Source organism: Gadus chalcogrammus, chromosome 11 (genome assembly GCF_026213295.1).
Source record: "Gadus chalcogrammus isolate NIFS_2021 chromosome 11, NIFS_Gcha_1.0, whole genome shotgun sequence".
NCBI classification, from domain to species: Eukaryota; Metazoa; Chordata; class Actinopteri; order Gadiformes; family Gadidae; genus Gadus; species Gadus chalcogrammus.
Window position 1 is genome coordinate 3,786,460 of NC_079422.1, and position 19,663 is coordinate 3,806,122.

The following is a 19,663-nucleotide window of genomic DNA, read 5'->3' on the forward strand; positions in this document are numbered from 1 at the left end:
ACTGGGTGTCATTGAAAGCAAATTTGGATGAGAGTGCATTTCTCCCTCTGGTTGAAACCAGTGCAGGGGGAAGTTGAGGCTTGTTCTTCCTCACTGTCCCCACCATGGTGAGCTTTGTTTTCAGCAGCTCCTGACCAAGCCCATGTGATGTGAAAAAGTTATCACATGTGATGTTATGCCCCTTGAGACCGGCTGTCATGTCCAACACAACACGCATGCCTTGTTTTTTTTCTGGCCTTCCAGTAACAGGTTTCCCTGTGTAAACCTGCATATTCCAGGCGTAGCTGCTCCTGGCATCACATGCTGCCCAGATCTTGATCCGATACTTGGCTGGTTTGCTTGGGATGCACTGTTTGAATGGACAGCAACCTCTGAAAGGGACCAGGCGCTCGTCCACTGTCACCTCAGGGCCTGGATTGTACATTAGTGGTAGGCGCTCCACCCACCCGTCCCAAACGTTCCTGACGGCAGCGAGTTTGTCGTCTCGCCAGTGGTAAGGTTGTGTATCCTCTCAACTCTTGAGAGGATATGAAACTGCTGCATGGACATAGTTCAAGGTCAAGGTCAAGGTTCAACTTTATTGTCCCCGTGGGGAAATTTGTCTTGGTCACAGTGCATCATTGCTTTCTTAACATACACAAGAGTACAACAGAACAAAAACACAACCACAGACACAAACACATCAGACAAACCAACATTTTAACATCGAGAACATTGGGCTTGATAGACTTAAACTGCACCTTGCTGTATTACCTAGAAACGTGACCCCTGTGTGGAACACATACCCGTCGGTGCACAAGTGTGTTGACGAAATATAGGCCTCCCTGACTCTGCATCCCACAGACTTTTTGTAGCCTCATTGTTGGACCGATGTACTCCTGCTAGAATCAACAGACCCATGTAGGCTTTGGGGTCTACCTGGTCCAATGTCTTCCATGTGTCCGCAAACACAAGCCCCCCTTCCAGGTTTGTCATCGGCAGTATAATTTCCACAATGGACTCTGGTAAAAAGAGTTGGATGCTGGACATGATGTCATCCACACGAGATGTTGCATACCGTGTTGGCCCTGGCGTCATCCTAATGATACTTTCTCCTCTTGCTCTGCCTCCTCTATCCTGGGGGGATGAATACCAGAGCAAGTTGCCATCCTTGGACTGGAATTCCACCTCAGGTGTGTCTTCCCCAGGGGCCTCTTCGCCAGGTGCCCCCTCCCCGGGTGCCTCTTCCCCAGGGGCCTCCTCCTCAGGGGCCTCTCCTCAGGGGCCTCCTCCTCAGGGGCCTCTTCCTCAGGGGCCGCTTCCTCAGGGGCCTCCTCCCCAGGGGCCTCTTCCCCAGGTGCCCCCTCCCCGGGTGCCTCTTCCCCAGGTGCCCCCTCCCCGGGTGCCTCTTCCCCAGGGGCCTCCTCCTCAGGGGCCTCTTTCTCAGGGGCCGCTTCCTCGCCATCTGTTGACTGTTCGGTCTCATGATGGTCTGGATCAAAATCAGGATTGTTGTCTTATATTTCTGAGACTTCCTCCTCTTTTTCTGGTTCAACTTCAATCCCCTCTTCATCAGTTTGAAAAAAAAGGTCAAGAGCCTCTCTGACAGAAAATCGTCTGATCGGGCGCTGACTCATTGTGTTCATAGTAAAATAAGAGCAATGCACAAGCAAGCTATATATAGGGGATATGTGAGAAGATATCATACATTTTGTATTGAATGTGTGGTTCACGTGGGGGGATGTGTGCATAAGCACCGGAAAGAGAGGACACCTAATTGTTCAGTCTGAAAGGGGTTCACTTGGGGTGGGATGTGTGTGTGTGTGTGTGTGCGTGCGTGCGTGCCTGAACGTGTATGTGTGTGCGTGTGCATGTAGGTGTGTGTGTATGCGTGAAAGTGTGTGTGTGTGTGTGTGTGTGTGTGTGTGTGTGTGTGTGTGTGTGTGTGTGTGTGTGTGTGTGTGTGTGTGCGTGTAGGTGTGTGTTTGTGTGCGTGTGGTGGTGGTGATGGATTTGTGGTTGCGTAGTATCTGATGGATGAACACAATCTAGGATCACCCATTAATTTCCTATGACAGTCATTTTTGACCGAGAACACCACAGGTGTTACAAAGTTGACTAAACAACTTAAAATTCAATGAAAGTAGTGATCAGCAAATGTATATGTTCAAATGCCTAGTGTGGAGGATATCATAAGCCCTCGAGACAAATAAATGTCAAACACAATATTTATGATTGATTGAAATGGAAATCGGTCAGATTTGACCCGAGCACGACAGGAAGGTTAAATACTCATTTCAAACTATTTGACATGGCACACTTCCTAAAATCCTTATCTTTGACTATATTTTTAAATACTCGAACAGAACCATGTCTATGTATGCAATATTTTTCATTTGATTACATTTTTAGTTGGATTTCCGTTTGAAGAATAATTGAAAATTTAAATCAGACTTTTCTATAAAAACATTAATCCTGCATAAATAGGATTAACATACAGAGGGCCTCTACTTTGGAAGGCCCAACATGTATACTCTACCAGGTTTGACCAGCAAAACAAGTCAAATCCAACCACTTCTGCGTCAGGGATTACATATGCGTATGAGTCTCAGAACTGCAACTCAACATGAATACAGGACAAGCCTCTAAGTCACTGTATCCCGAGCAGGCCTGTGTATTTTCTAAATAGATTAGCCTGATCTAACCCTGGAAGGCAGTCCTCCATGAACACTCCCTCTCATTCGGTATTGTTCAGGCCTGAGATATAAAGGAAAGTAGCGATGAGATTTTACACGTTCCTCATTCAGGTTGGAGAAAGCCGTTTGCAACAATCTTGCAGAACTATTTGTTTCCATTATTGACAGTAAGTGACTTTAACCATTATACATTGTATAGCCTAGGCTATACAATATTATGTAATGATTATATTAAGCCTTCATAGACTAAACATAACAGATGTCCTGACATTCCACATCTTTTAGTGGTAATATATGTCACTTGGTTAATTTCCTCAGTCCATGATGAATATTGCATAATTGCCTCCGGCTGTATTATCCGTGCATGGTGGCCCGTCTCCGGTTCTGCTGGTTAGGAACCTGATCCCAATCTCTTACACTTCTGCTGAAACACGACCCTCTGTGTGATTTATTTATTCTCTCTTTTTTAAAGTCACCTAGGTTAGTTGTTGTACGCAAATTATCCAGATTAGTTGGTGCTAATATAGGTGAAGGGGGGCCGGTCTCCCTGAGGTGTCCCTGAGGTCTCTTGGAGGTCCGTGCACCCCGGTACTGTTCGGGATCACATCCCGTGTTGGACGGACAATCCGCTGTGGTCGAATCCCCTCCGAGCTGATGGACATTCTCATCAGCCTGAATTATTGATGTGACGACAGGACTCAGACGGCTGGGGTCGGATGGCAGGACAGGTGTATTTAATGACTCGAAGGACAAATAAGTTGCCCTTCTGACTTTAGGGAATGAGAAGACAAGCTCCCATAGAAAGCCATTAGAAAGCCTGACTAAATCCTCATTAATCTTCATCATTAATCTTGGTGATTAATCAGTGTGCATGGGGCACAGAGACGAGACAGTGCCAGGAGGAGAACGAGACTTGTGCCAGAGTGCACCTCGCCGGATAAAATGTGTGACCAGCTTACAACCATCCTTTTCTGCTCCCAGATGTATTAAACATCTCCAAGGGGGAGACTACAGATGAGGCAGTGGGGTATAGGTTAAATCTTTACTGTACAAAGATCTGAATAAGAGCTTGAGGTCTGTGTTGGCTCTGTCTGTCTCTGACGTTACGCAGACTCTGCTCCCGGTTTGTGTCATTACTACCAGGTTTAAAGAGGCTGGAGCCCTAATGGAGAGTGATCAGTCACTTTGATGAATGGTCCGGAAAGAAAACACCAAAACCAGCAGACTTGTAGCCACACGCACTGCAGGCTTAATGGAGACGCGCTGGTCCCGTTGCCTCCGCGGGGCTCGGCGTAATAAAACCGTGTAAAAAAGGTGTTGCGTTTTATGAAATGATGAGTAGGACAATGGGGAGCGACAGAAGATCCATTGCATGCAGAGGTGCTGTATCCTCATGCAAGGATGAGGGTGTGCTTGTGTATCTGTGTGTGTGGGTGTGTGTGGGTGTGGGTCTGAGGGTGTGTGTGTGTGTGTGTGCGTGTGTGTGTATGTGTGTGTGTGTGTGTGTGTGTGTGTGTGTGTGTATTGGCACTGCAGGGAGGCATATGAAACACAACCCTGTGCTCTGGTGCTTGTCGCGTTGTTCTGCTCTCCTCCCTCAGTAATTAGGCTAATGCCACAGGGCCCTAATTGGTGTATACCAGCATTCTGTGCGTGTTTGTGTGTGTTTGTGTGTCTGCATGCGTATGTGTGTGTGTGTGTGTGTGTGTGTGTGTGTGTGTGTGTGTGTGTGTGTGTGTGTGTGTGTGTGTGTGTGTGTGTGTGTGTGTGTGTATTTGTGTGAGTGTTTCAGGAATGAGTTTCAGGGTTAGGATACTCTCAACAAGTCAGCCCAACATCACTTCAGTTCTCATCCATTTTCTCACCACTGAAACCATCTGAAGACCGTGGCACATTTTCTGCTGCTGCTCTCACAGCATTACTCCAACACCCAGCGCTGCATGTGTTCATGTGTTGATGCTCTGGATGTTGGATACAATGACTTACTATGTTAGCAGTTTATTCAGTGAACGACATGACACTCCCCTCAAACAAAGATAATGGAATAGGTTTTGATTTTTGTAAGTGAACTTTTAACAATTAAAAGGGGTTTGTGGTTGCTGATTTACACTCAAACTGTAAAAGCCTTCTCACTGTCAACCTATACTAGAGAGTGGTGTGGTTCATCTGACCTGCTTTCTGGCGGGGAGGAAAAATGTAGAAGATGAATTAGCCATCAGTCCGAGAGTTTCTGGGCTGTCTATGTCCGACCCCTGCCGACTTGGCCATGGGTGTATTTCCTATCCGCTGCTTTATAAATTTGTCTATGTCCGACCCCTGCTTTATAAACCTGTCTCCGACCCCTGCCATGGCTGTATTCCCTATCAGTTGCTGTTTGTCATCACAGGACATCAACAGATGTCCCTCACAACATAAATGACCAGTCCGTACTTTACGTGCCAGGGCAGGGGGACTAGGCTGAACGCTAAGATAACTCCACTGGTACAGTAAAAGAGTACAGAGCACACATTCAATCGTGTGCAGGTACGATGGTGTATTGATAGACGAGGATGTTATGAGCAGGTGTAAGGGGAAGAAGAGCTCTGGCGGACACCAGGTGGTCTGCACTCCATGGATCCACCTCTAAAACCATCTCTTCAGAGACTCCACCACTAGGACCATGGTGCAACGTTTACCAGCCATACAGAAGGGTGCAGTCTTGGGATTTTTATACTAGGACCATTGTTTTTTAAAGGTTGCATAGGTGATTTGCTTTTTTGGCCATTTTTGCAAAATTACTTGAAATCCTTATCATAACCCGCTTACAGCCACTGAGTTAGAAGTACTGACATGAAAATTAAACTTGTCAATCATCTGTGGAACGGGCAGGGCTCGAAAAACTCCAGCCAATCATATCCATTGCCACCAAGTTTCATTGGACAGTAAGTACGTCAATCAAACGGTCGTACTGCACTCCCCCTCCCCCGCGCCCCGCGCGCGACCCCTTCGTGCAGTCAGTGTTGCCAACTTAGCGATTTTGTCGCTATATTTAGCTACTTTTCAGACCCCTTTGGCGACTTTTTTTCAAAACAGCGACAAGCGACAAATCTAGCTCCTTTTTCAGCTGTTGTTGGTGACTTTTGGCGACTTTTTGAGGTGAAAGCACTATCGCTATTACCTCTTCACAACGAGCACCGGGTGCCTGCGCGGCCCCTCCCCCGTCTCAAAGCACTCACAGGCAGCCCAGAAAATGAATGGGCCGCGTCACCGCGTGACGCGTCAAGGCCAGCAAGCCGCCGCCGACTGATCCCGCCCCCTGACGTAATTCCCGCCAGGGCGGGAAAATGTAATATTTTCTTTGTCTAAATAAATTAATCGCATTGACTCACACTGCCACGGCCCTCAGGTAGGTTCAGTCACTTCACCTCACCTCGTCCACTGCGTGAGTGTGTGTGTGTGTCTTTACGATGTCGCAGTCAAAACTGTATCAACAAAAATATAGGAAAGAGTGGGAAGCAAACACTGCTTTTAAGGGCTGGTTAAAGCCGTTTATTGGAGACGATAAACGAGCTTACTGTTCCTATTGCAAGGTCGATTTCTGTGCCAAACTCAGTGATGTGAAGAAACACTGTTTAACCCAGAAGCACATTCAAAAGGCAAAGCCTTACGGTTCGGCTCAAACAACGCTCCCATTTATGGTAAGCAAAATTGATGTCTCCAAAAAGGCTGAGGCTACTATAGCGTTAGCAATTGCTGAACACTGCTCCCTCCTAGCATGTGACCACATTGGGGAAGCATGTAGGTCAGCTTTTTCCGACTCTGCTGCTGCTACGCATTTCAGAATGCACAGGACTAAGTGCACTGAAATGATCAATGGTGTCCTAGCACCTTACTTCTTGAAAAAGTTGGTGGCAGATGTGGGTGAGCAGCATTTTAGCCTCCTCCTCGATGAGGCCACAGACATCAGTGTGTCTAAGTACCTGGGTGTTGTCATCCGATACTTCAGTGAAACTAAAGGGACAGTGGTTTCAACATTTCTGGGGCTTGTTGAGTTGGACGGAGGAGATGCCCATTCTATTGCCCGTGCTTTGTTGGCTTTTTTAGAAAAGTGCTCTCTTGTTAAAGAGAAACTCCTAGGGATTGGCACTGACAATGCCTCTGTAATGACAGGGATAAATAATGGGGTCCATACAGTTCTCAAACAGGAGTATGGCCTTAAAGACCTTGTCCTCATTCGATGTGTGTGTCACTCCCTGCAGCTTGCGGTTACTCATGCATCCAATGACACAATCCCACGCAGTGTGGAGTATCTGGTAAGGGAGACATATAAATGGTTTTCAGTGTCTCCCAAACGCAGGGAGGCCTACAAGGCCATTTACGAGACCATTAACTGTGGGGAGAAACCCTTACAAATTACAAAGGTGTGTGCCACACGTTGGCTCTCCATTGAACCCGCAGTGTCACGCATTTTGGACCAGTGGGAGGAGCTTAAGCTGCATTTTGAGGTCACCAAGTCCAGTGAACACTGCTACATGGCTGAGGTTTTACACTCCATGTACAGTGATCCTCAAAATATCTTGTACTTGACTTTTTTGAAGTCAGTGCTGGGTGAGGTACAGTTGGCCATGAAGGCTTTTGAGGGAGAGCAGGTAGATCCTCTTAAGCTACTTGACAGCTTGGTAGGCCTCATCAAGTCTGTGAGCAGCAGGGTCCTGAATCCATCGGCAAAGGTTGATGTTCTCAAAGGGCCAATAGATGGATACATCAGTCCAATACCATACCTTGGTTACCTTTTTGACTCAAAGGCAGCTGAGCTCCACCTCGCGCCTGACAATGAACACAATGTCCGAAAACGGTGTGTCGCCTTCACCATCTCCCTCACAAATGAGTTGAGGATGAGACTGCCGGACAACATTGAGACATTGAAATACATGTCAGTTTTCAATGTAGAGGAAACTCTTAAATGCAGCAAGAGCCCTGGAGAAATGGTGAAATAGCCAAGCTCCTTGGCTATGCACCTGAAGTAATCGACAAGATTGTCCAGCAATGGCGTGCCATCCATCTCAGTGACTGGATGGAGAAAAAAAACACACTAGGCTTCTGGAGTGAGATCTGGAAGTTCAGGGACGCAGCTGGTATCAACCCATTTCAGGAACTTGCCATGGCTGCTGTGTCTGTGTTGTCATTGCCACACTCGAATGCTGAAGTTGAGAGAGTGTTCAGCCAGATGAGTGTGGTAAAAAGCAAACTCAGGAACCGGATGTCCTTGCAGACTTTAAACTCAATCCTGTACATCCGATATGGATTAAAGCTGTCAGGGGATGCTTGCTTTGAGCACCAGCTGCCTGACCATGTATTGAAGCTTTTTGGAACATCAGCTGCTTATTCGTTCAAGGTAGCTCCTACAGCTGAACCTGCAGTAGAGAGCCTTGACGGTGACCAGAGTGCCGATGACTCACTGGTTCTGTGAGCTTGTGGAGGGAGGTCTGGAGTAGGCCTAACTCTGCCATTTAGATTGTTAATATATATTGTATAAAAAAATATGTTATGTTCAAAAATGTTCATGTTTAAATGTGACCTGTTATAGGCTCCTATGCGGACCATAAGGTTGACTTAAGAAAAATAAAATAAAATAATAAAAACATATAAAAATAAAAACAATAAAAAAAAAACTTTAGAAGGACTATCTCTGCAAGAGTGGGTCCATTTAGATTGTTAATGTATAATTGTTTACCAAAAAATGTTATGTTTTAAAATGTCAATGTTTTACTGTGACTTGTTCGGCTCCTAAGTGGACCATAAAGTTAAAAACCAAACCAAACTTAATTAAATAAAAATAATATAAAAAAAATATATTAAAAAAAATGTAACTCCGCCATAGTGTACCTTTTTGGTCACTTTTGCCGGTCCCAAGCCCGGATAAAGGAGGAGGGTTGATATATATATATATATATATATTTTTTTTTTTTACTTCCGGTTATGCAAATTAGGCGAAGACGTCATCTAGCGACTTCTAGCGACTTTTAGGAGAGCCAATAGCTACTTTCCCTACTGAAGAGTTGGCAACACTGCGTGCAGTACTCGTGACCCAGAGCAAGCTCCTGTTTGTTGTTATCCTGCGGTAGCTACTGGAACTAGTTAATCCACATTTGGACCTAGCAGTAGAAGACAATTTCCATGGCAGACAAGACGCCACCATCCCCACCACCACCACCACCAGCAAAGAGAAGGAAAACTCTTTTTCAGAGAGTAATTGATAATAAAAACGCTGAAAGAGAAAAACTGAAATCAAGAATAATCCTAGGCGCTGCTTTCGAACGTTGGCGGCAACTGAAGGACGAGAAGGGTCTAAAAACCGATGCTTGTGTGGCGGTTGACCTAGTTTCAAAGTTTATACCGTTTATACTCGGTAATACCGGTGTGGAGACGAGTGTATTACTCGGTGTGAAAATGTCCACACCGCGGCAACCCTAGTGAAAACCAGGACTTCCAATACAATTATATGAAACAAACATACATTTTCTAAAAATAGTAATGATTTATGTGACCGTTTAATGTTTATAACATCTGGTGCAACCATAGCAGCGAGAACGTATTCTCAGCAGGGGGTGCTGGGAAAAAAAAAACTCAGCCTGCACTAGACTCGCAACTCGTTACATTGATAAAAAAAGATGTATAGCTAGGGTGACCAGACGTCCTCTTTTTCCCGGACATGTCCTCTTTTCGAGACCTAAAAAATGCGTCCGGCAGGGATTCCAAAAACGTCCGGTATTTTGCCTCGTCGCAAAAATAAATAAATATATATATTATTGTTATTATTATCTTTTTATTTTTTTTTGCCTCGTCGCATATTTGTGTTTCTGGGTCTTTCACATAACCTACTAGTTATTACCATTGTATATGTCTATGGTTTTTACGGCCTTCCAAGTTCTGGAAATGGTATCTCCCTTACGTTCCACCTTCTTGCGCGAGCTGACTGTAGAGAGAGTCTGTCATTGGGCGACCGATCTCATGTGCTCCCCCCCCGTCAACAATCTTGCCCGGGGCGCAATTGGACCTAGGATCGCCACTGTCTGCAGCCATGCCTAAACGTAAATGTAAGTTCACGGACGAACTAAAGAAAAAATACCCATGTTTCCCCCCCCCCCCCCGCGACGAAGTGTCCTCTTTTTCACAAACTCAAATCTGGTCACCCTAGTATAGCAGCGCATCTCAATTACACCAGTGCATGCGCGCACAGTTGAAAATCGATCGTTCACATCCAGCTGCTCACAGAACAAGTTTAGCGCACCACCGCTACCCTCACACTTTTTCATATAACCTTTTTTCAGCACTAGGTCATATGAGCATTAAATAAATGCTGCGTCTCAAAATGCCTTGGACAGCAGCGAGGATGACTCGCTTTGCCACGGGCCGAAACAGTTCGGAGCGACCACAGCCAGAGCGAACACAGCGGGGCAGAGGAGTGTCAGGAATAGTCTTTGGTGTACACATCAGTACGGCCTATTTGCACTACTGTTTAGTGGCAATGCGGTGTTTTATTCGATGCCTTTTTATTTTCGTATATTATTTCAATGAATACAATTTATTTATTCATAAAAACCGGATCTGGTCTTCAAATCTTTTTTCCAAATATAGGTCGTCTTACAATGGGGTTTGTGTTTATATTCGGACCAATACGGTACAGCGGGCGCTCACATGACGTTAAGCATTTCCTGGTGCATAATGTGACGCTTCAGAAACTAAAATCCCGTTTCTCCCCGTTGAACCGACAACACATAACCGGCGTTTTCAGAAATCTCCACTCTGGCCGGAGTTTTTAGAAATGATCGTTTTCTGTGATAAGACAGGGCCTCGGACAGGGGGTGTTGCAGCACCCCCAGCACCCCTACTTCCCGCGGTACTGGGTGCAACTTACAGCTGAATGTAGTGCCATGTTGTTAAACGAAAACCTACGCTAGCCTGGCTCGCTCTCGCGCATCTCTGTTCGCGCTCGTGCATGATTGCGCGTCCAGGTACTTGGAATGGGTGGAGTCAGAGTCAGCGTTGAAGGAGAGGGGGTAGGACCATTTGAGTTGTGTATTTTCAAAATCTGCTGGCGTTTCGCAAATCACCTACCCAACCTTTAAGAGAATTAAATCTGTCAAAGTACTAATAGTTTCAAAATATCTTAGAATATTTAAGGTTAATAATACTGAGATTGTAGCCTCCTCTATTGAACTGACTATCTTTGAACCACATTTTGACTTTGATATTTATATTATTCGCACTAATAGCACTATTCGTATTTAGATCTTAAAGGTTGGGTAGGTGATTTGCGAAACGCCAGCAGATTTTGAAAATACACAACTCAAATGGTCCTACCCCCTCTCCTTCAACGCTGACTCTGACTCCACCCATTCCAAGTACCTGGACGCGCAATCATGCACGAGCGCGAACAGAGATGCGCGAGAGCGAGCCAGGCTAGCGTAGGTTTTCGTTTAACAACATGGCACTACATTCAGCTGTAAGTTGCACCCAGTACCGCGGGAAGTAGGGGTGCTGGGGGTGCTGCAACACCCCCTGTCCGAGGCCCTGTCTTATCACAGAAAACGATCATTTCTAAAAACTCCGGCCAGAGTGGAGATTTCTGAAAACGCCGGTTATGTGTTGTCGGTTCAACGGGGAGAAACGGGATTTTAGTTTCTGAAGCGTCACATTATGCACCAGGAAATGCTTAACGTCATGTGAGCGCCCGCTGTACCGTATTGGTCCGAATATAAACACAAACCCCATTGTAAGACGACCTATATTTGGAAAAAAGATTTGAAGACCAGATCCGGTTTTTATGAATAAATAAATTGTATTCATTGAAATAATATACGAAAATAAAAAGGCATCGAATAAAACACCGCATTGCCACTAAACAGTAGTGCAAATAGGCCGTACTGATGTGTACACCAAAGACTATTCCTGACACTCCTCTGCCCCGCTGTGTTCGCTCTGGCTGTGGTCGCTCCGAACTGTTTCGGCCCGTGGCAAAGCGAGTCATCCTCGCTGCTGTCCAAGGCATTTTGAGACGCAGCATTTATTTAATGCTCATATGACCTAGTGCTGAAAAAAGGTTATATGAAAAAGTGTGAGGGTAGCGGTGGTGCGCTAAACTTGTTCTGTGAGCAGCTGGATGTGAACGATCGATTTTCAACTGTGCGCGCATGCACTGGTGTAATTGAGATGCGCTGCTATACATCTTTTTTTATCAATGTAACGAGTTGCGAGTCTAGTGCAGGCTGAGTTTTTTTTTTCCCAGCACCCCCTGCTGAGAATACGTTCTCGCTGCTATGGTTGCACCAGATGTTATAAACATTAAACGGTCACATAAATCATTACTATTTTTAGAAAATGTATGTTTGTTTCATATAATTGTATTGGAAGTCCTGGTTTTCACTAGGGTTGCCGCGGTGTGGACATTTTCACACCGAGTAATACACTCGTCTCCACACCGGTATTACCGAGTATAAACGGTATAAACTTTGAAACTAGGTCAACCGCCACACAAGCATCGGTTTTTAGACCCTTCTCGTCCTTCAGTTGCCGCCAACGTTCGAAAGCAGCGCCTAGGATTATTCTTGATTTCAGTTTTTCTCTTTCAGCGTTTTTATTATCAATTACTCTCTGAAAAAGAGTTTTCCTTCTCTTTGCTGGTGGTGGTGGTGGTGGGGATGGTGGCGTCTTGTCTGCCATGGAAATTGTCTTCTACTGCTAGGTCCAAATGTGGATTAACTAGTTCCAGTAGCTACCGCAGGATAACAACAAACAGGAGCTTGCTCTGGGTCACGAGTACTGCACGAAGGGGTCGCGCGCGGGGCGCGGGGGAGGGGGAGTGCAGTACGACCGTTTGATTGACGTACTTACTGTCCAATGAAACTCGGTGGCAATGGATATGATTGGCTGGAGTTTTTCGAGCCCTGCCCGTTCCACAGATGATTGACAAGTTTAATTTTCATGTCAGTACTTCTAACTCAGTGGCTGTAAGCGGGTTATGATAAGGATTTCAAGTAATTTTGCAAAAATGGCCAAAAAAGCAAATCACCTATGCAACCTTTAAGTTTAATTGATAATATATTGCTTTCGTTCTTGTGTACATTATATCCCTCTATCCCTTTCTCTTTGCTCCTTTTCACATTGTTGAGCAGACCTCACACACTAACCATCTCACCCTAGGTTGCACTTTGATTTAGATTTGATTAATTGCAGGACCATCCTACCCCCGTTTTGTCTCACAGCACGGTGCCCATCGGGGACAAGTCCTCACCTTCCCTGTTCTGTGTGCATCCCACTTGTGCATGTTTGAAATGGGTCATTGTTGTGCAGTACCTTCACGTTGGGTTTCTCATGGAGAATCCTGGTGGAACAATATATTTACCCTTGTCTGCTATCAAGCTATTTTCCTTTTCCTACTTGTGCCAGGTTTTTCAAACATGTGTAAAGTGTGTATGCAGGCTTGACGATTGGTTCAGGGGTCAGGGTTGTTGTTTGTAGTTGATGTGTATCCTTAGGCCCTGTACTGCAGTCGTGCACACACACACACACGCACACACACAAACACACACACACACACACACACACACACGCACACCCTGTGAAGGGATGTGCACGATGGCAGACGGACGGCAGGCAGAAACATGAAGCTTCAGCAGATCAGATGTCCACAACCATCGAGATCACAGCTTCCATTGTGTTAAACCTGAGGGAGCTTCCCCTGCTGTACAGCCCAGCCCCTCCCCTCCCTCCCCCCTCCCCTCCCTCCTGCATCCCCTGTGTATCTCTTTTTCCTTCTTCTCCATGCTGACATCAGGCTGGTCTTGTTTTTCTTCAGTAGTATTGTGTCTCTAACCTGATTAAAGGTGTGATATTTTAGATGTGTTTAAACGTTAGGGGCGTTGGGTTCAGCTCTAGACATAATAATCTATGACCTATTTTACATTATTCTGGAGGATTCAAATATAAAATGGCGTCCATGCTGTTTGTTTTATTATTCAAATGTTTGACTATCTACAGCTACACACATAGACACAAACACATGAACAAGCAGTACAGAAGTTTGTACATATGTGTGTTTATTGTCAATGCAGGATTTAACGATATAAAAATTGCTCTCTGCCATTCCATCTTCCATTAGGATAAATGGTTATATTATTATGAAATTAAATGGTATAATAATATGATATACTGTTTCATAATATGTACCTCTCTTATGACTCCTCTGGGTATAATTATTATATAATAAATTATTAAACGAAAATATACATTATACCATTTTAGTTCCTCATTATTGTTCTTTTATTTGGACATGTTGTTTGCCTGTGTATTCAGAATGACTGGAGATGAGTCTAATTGGTTGCATGCTTGGCTCTGAAAGCAGCTTCTGAATTAAATATGCCTGTGTCTCCTGTGTTCCCATAAGGGATGGAGTCAGCCATAACTAAACTGGTGGATGTCTTCAAGAGTTACGCTGGGAAGGACAAGCAGCTGGGGAAGAAGGAGTTCCGGAAACTGGTGCGGGCCGAGCTGAAGAATTTAATCACAGTAAGGAAAGCTGACAGTCACACGTGTGTGTGGCCTTAGCCTTATATCCATATTATATATAAATATATATATATATATATATATATATATATATATATATATAACCTATTGGCCATCATGTTTTGCCTTTTGCATTGGGAGAAATGAAATGTGTTAACTTATATTGAAGCCTGACATTCTCCCTCTTTTTCATTCTGTCTCCCTTCCTCTCTCTCTTCTTCCCTCTCCCTTTCTTTCTCTTCCCTCTCTCTCACTCTCTCTGTCTCTCTCTCTCCCTCTGTCTCTTTCTCTTCCCTCTCTCTGTCTCTCCCTCTCTTTCTCACACCCTCTCTCCCCCTCTCTCTCTCCCCACCTCTCTCTCTCTCCCCCTCCCTCTCCCCCTCCCCCTCTCTCTCTCTCACACCCTCTCTTTCTTTCTCCCTCTCTCTTATAGTGTACAGAAGACGATAAGGCAGTGGATGATTTGAAGCGCAAAACTGACAAGAACAACGACGGAAAGATAAGCTTCGAGGAATACTTCATTCTAGTTACTGAGCTGGCGACACGTAAATACGATCTGCAGCCTAGTTCCACTTCTTAGCCTAATAAAGATGCTCCCATGTCCCCGGCCCTGACTGATTTATTTGATTTTTTTTATTATATTATTTTGATCAAACATTATTCATTGATGGCAGTTGATTCATTTTTGATGCTAGCCAGCAGATTAAGGTTTCCTATATCCTCACAACATATGAAATTTAAAAAACAGTTTTTTAAGCTTCATAAACACAACGTAAAACATCACAATACAAATGCTTTACACATTTGTGTGGATTTTATGGGGTTTAGGTTTATAACTTAATATTGCTGACGTGCCTTTACAGAATTAAACTGGGCTTGTTGCATGTCCACAAATCCAGCTGCTGCTTTGCCTCGAAAACAGAAAGAAATGAAAAAGAAACAGACAGACACTTTAAAGATAAATAAATAGAAAATAAACAGAACGTACGTCTCTGCTCTCAAATTGCAAATCCTGCCGACAACGCAAGATTGTGGCAGCACGAGCTATGGAGTGATGCCCTTTTCTTAATGCAGTATCGGTAGCATTAATTATTGCCAGACAACGCCACCCTGGGAATTTCACCCAGTGATTTATTTTAAGTGGACTAGCCCAAATGAAGGAAAGGCACTGTGGTCCGTTATGCAATGAGGCAGAGACGGCAGTTATATCATACAAAAATATTTATTTATACAAAATATCCGTTCTTAAGACTAGAGAATTACTCACTGCGCGGGAAAATGGGGAGAACATATCAGTGCTGAGACCTACTGTGAACACCTACATCCAAAGGAGAGGGGGTCCCAGGAACACCACACGTAAAACAAATGAAAAATAAACCAAATGCAAACAATACAAAAAGGGACACCGTGACCAGGACACCAGTCCACCACCGTAGGCTCAGCACCTGAATTGAGGGGGATCGCAGAGCAACCAGTTAGAAAATAAATGGAAACAAAATAATAATAACTAATAAGAGAAATCAATTAAATAAACAAAATCTATAATAAGTAGGCCTAAACGCAAGGAGAAATCAGCAAAACAACTCTTACATAACATAACATACACTTTAAGATGTAGTTGCACCAACTAAAAGAAAAGAGACAGCGACACAACAGGAAAATGAACAAACTATCGCTAGCCGAATGAACGACAAAGCGATCGGGTCCGAGTCGGCCCGGGCAAGGCAGTAATCACGTTGAAGCAAAGCAGCAGTGGTTTATATAGGTGGATTAGCCGCCGCTGCGTCGCTACTGTCGGCCACCCAGTCGGGAAGTCAAGGCCAACAGGTCGTGGAGCAGGGAGCGCAACGCTATACGAAAGCGACAATTCAGTAGGCGGCATCTGCTATGTATTGATGAGCAGCGCGCAGCCAGCAGCAACATCCAAGTGTGCCCTGTCACTGCACAGAAGTGAAAATGGACGCACAGGAGCTACTTGACCCAGCCTCTGGCAAGCAAGAGCCAGTCACCGCACGGAAGCAGAAATGGAAGCACAGCAGCTACGTGACCCAGCCTCCGGCAAACAAGAGACCGAAAGGTGCTCTACGCCCGCCTTTATACAATAGTCTCCCACCGTGATTGGCTGGGACTGCCGCACAGCTGACAGTCACCATGACAACAAACTACATGTTGCCACACAAGGGGTAATCATCAAGGGAAAATTGTATATGGACCATGGACCACTTAGAGCCACATGCTTTCTCCATCTATTTAAAGCGTTTTATTAATCTCCGTGCCTTGGTATGCTTTAAATTCCCCTCGAGAGCACTTCATGTATTGACATGCCAAGTAATTGCTGTTTTCACACGCGTCTTAGAAATGTTGAAGAGAAGGGGAGGAGCATGAAGGAGCATGAAGGGGTAGAGTGTACGATGGAACTTAACAATAGCAATAAGTTACTCTTACTTTGGTGTTTGTTTCTTGTTGTTGTTGTTTTTTATGCCAAGCCACAATTTAATCAAAACAAATTTTATCTCGTGAAAGCTGTACTAGTGATGGATGTCCGAAACCTGTCTGTTGTGATTTAATTCAACCCACTGAAAGCGTTGGTCCATATTGTCAGACAAACAAACAAAGGCTACAAAAAGGCCGTTGGTTGACTTGTCATGTTCAGGCCTTGAAAATGTGTGAACTGGTGTGATAACCTGTTTATAACCTAACGTTACATTCTATATTTCTTCACTACCAACCAATAGTTCTAACTTAGGGACGTTTGTTACCTGCTCCTTTACAGCAGGTCGACTCGTGATGTCTTATTCACCCCTAACGGTGTCTATGAGATGTTCTTTATGCCCACAAATAGTTTTACTGAAGGGAACCTTGCCTACTATATGAAAGTAAAAAGTAAATGTAATGTTTCAGTGATTTTACATGTTGCACTAAACCAACACAAGTTTAGAATGCGGTACTAGCCCATAATAGTAATATAAATAGGTAACTTATTGAATTCAGATCAGCATAAGATGTTAATAGAAATGTGTGCAGTATAAAATAACCTGTGGATCATGTATGAGATCTTTTCAATGCTGGATTTGTACACTAAAATGTATTTTATGTAGCGATAGATTGAGCCATTATTTATAAGGGTATGTGTTCTGCGCACTTTTAGTTTTAAAGCGAGCACACCTGCGTTGTTCCTGTCGACAAGGCTGCTTGACATAGCATTTCATGTCATTTAAAGACCATAGTTCACAAGAAATGTTCTCATCTTTGCATCAAGGCAAGAACCAGTGTGTATTTGGCAAGATGACAGATCACTCTTGATGTTTGAATGTTTCTTTTGGGGAGATGATTAATAAATAAACCGTTTTCCCCCAGTTATGGAAAACTGATTTGGTCAAATGATCTTTTTTGTTGTTGGTATAAACAGCATTTAGCCATACAACACAGCAGTTTATATACTAATTTCAAATTATTTGACATGGCACACTTCCTAAAATCCTTAGCTTCGACTATATTTTTAAATACTCAAACACAACCATGTCTATTTATGCAATATTTTTCATTTGATTACATTTTCAGTTGGATTATTCAGTTTGAAGAAAATAAAATCAGACTTGTCTATAAAAACATTAGTCCACCATGAAGAGTCCCTCGGGCAAGCCCCTGGGGATGGCAGGCCCACCCGACACCCGCCGCCGGCCCTCCTTCGGCCAGCCGGACTACTGGGTGCACCAGAGGCAACGGCTCCGGCGGAACAGGCTCCCATCGCGCCACTGTGCCAGCGTGGAGGACTGTGCCCGGTTTGAGGGCACCCTCCCGGTCCAGCTGACTGAGTTTGAGGCCCTCCGGGAGGGGTACCTCTGCCAAGGCAGAGCAGGGGGCTGGAGTGGACACCTCAGCCGGAGAGGAGATCCGCACTCTGGCCGCAGAGTTCTTCAAGGACGGGGTGTTTGTGCACGACCAGATGAGCTTCAGAGATTACCTGGAGGACCTGGCTGATATTCTGGAAGATATGGTGGATGGAGACGATAGCGAGGAGGACCAGGAAGAGGACGACAGCGACCTGGAGGATGAGATGGAGATGTTTGGGAAAGAAGTGATGAAGTGGTTTGCAGTGGAGCGGTCTTCAGGGAAGACCTCACAGCGTTCGACAGGGAAGTCTAGGAAGGAGAACGCAAGGGGTCGTGGCTGAAGACTGGACTAGTGTGTCGTTGATAGCACGGCAAGTTGGAATGGTTTGGAAGGGAATATTAAACAAGGGGTAATCATCAAGGTGTGGAAATTGCATTAAGTGAGAGACACAATTTCGCACGTTGAGCACACAGTTGTGTGACTCGTTTATTTAGTAAGAGAGAAAACAGGAAATCAAAACGTGCGCAAATAAACAAATCCCGCATCGGGCTCTGACGTCATGACTCATGAGACGCTTATCCTAACACTATCGAAAGAACAACACATAAAAAAATACTGTAGGTGAATTTTGTTACACTCACTACACACGTCCCCCCAGAATTCACCATCAGAAGAAAACAACAACAAAACCGTCATCGCGGGGGCGGGCGTATTAACCGGCCACAACGGCTGCGTCGTGCAGGAGGTCGAGGAGCCACGACTGTGGCAGGCGTCCCGCCATTACATGGGTACGGGGCATGGAGTGTGGGAGTTCCGGGAGGGAGGGGAGCAGGGGGCAGGCCCGGCAGGGGCAGAACTGGAGGTCGTCCGCCCCGCGGGGGCTGAGCCAAGTCAATGGGCCTGGCCACGTCCAAGTGAGCTGGCTTGAGGCGGTCAATGGAGAGTCGCTCCGGCCTGCCGCCCATGTCTACCACAAAATGTTTGTCCCCCGTCTCCAAAACCCGGAACGGGCCCTCGTAGGGCGGGCGTAGCGGTCCCCTGTGGGCGTCGTGGTGAATGAAAATGTAGGCAGCTGTCCGAAGCCCAGTGGGGATGTGCGACTGAGGGAGGCCGTGACGGGAAGTGGGGACAGGTGCGAAAAGCCTCGCATTGTCCAGTAGCGTGGACTGCTGGAGAGTCGCAGACCAAGGAATGGTGGTGCCAGGGACGAAATCCCCTGGAACCCGCAGCGTCTGGCCATAAACAAGCTCTGTGGAGGAGGTCTGTAGGTCTTCCTTTGGTGCAGTCCTGATGTCAAGCAGTACCCACGGGAGCTTGTCGACCCAGTTGCTGTCTTTGAGGCTGGCACGAAGAGCAGCTTTCATCGACCGATGAAATCGCTCACAGAGTCCGTTAGCCTGTGGGTGATATGCGGTAGTGTGGTGGAGTTTCACTCCGAGGCTCTGTGCGACAGCGCTCCACAGCTCAGGCGTAAACTGCACGCCCCGGTCGGAGGATATGTCGGAAGGAGTGCCGAAACAGGCAACCCAGGAGCTGATAAATGCCCATGTCATTTCGACCGATGCTAGCGACGTCAGTGGCACAGCCTCAGGCCAACGGGTGGTCCT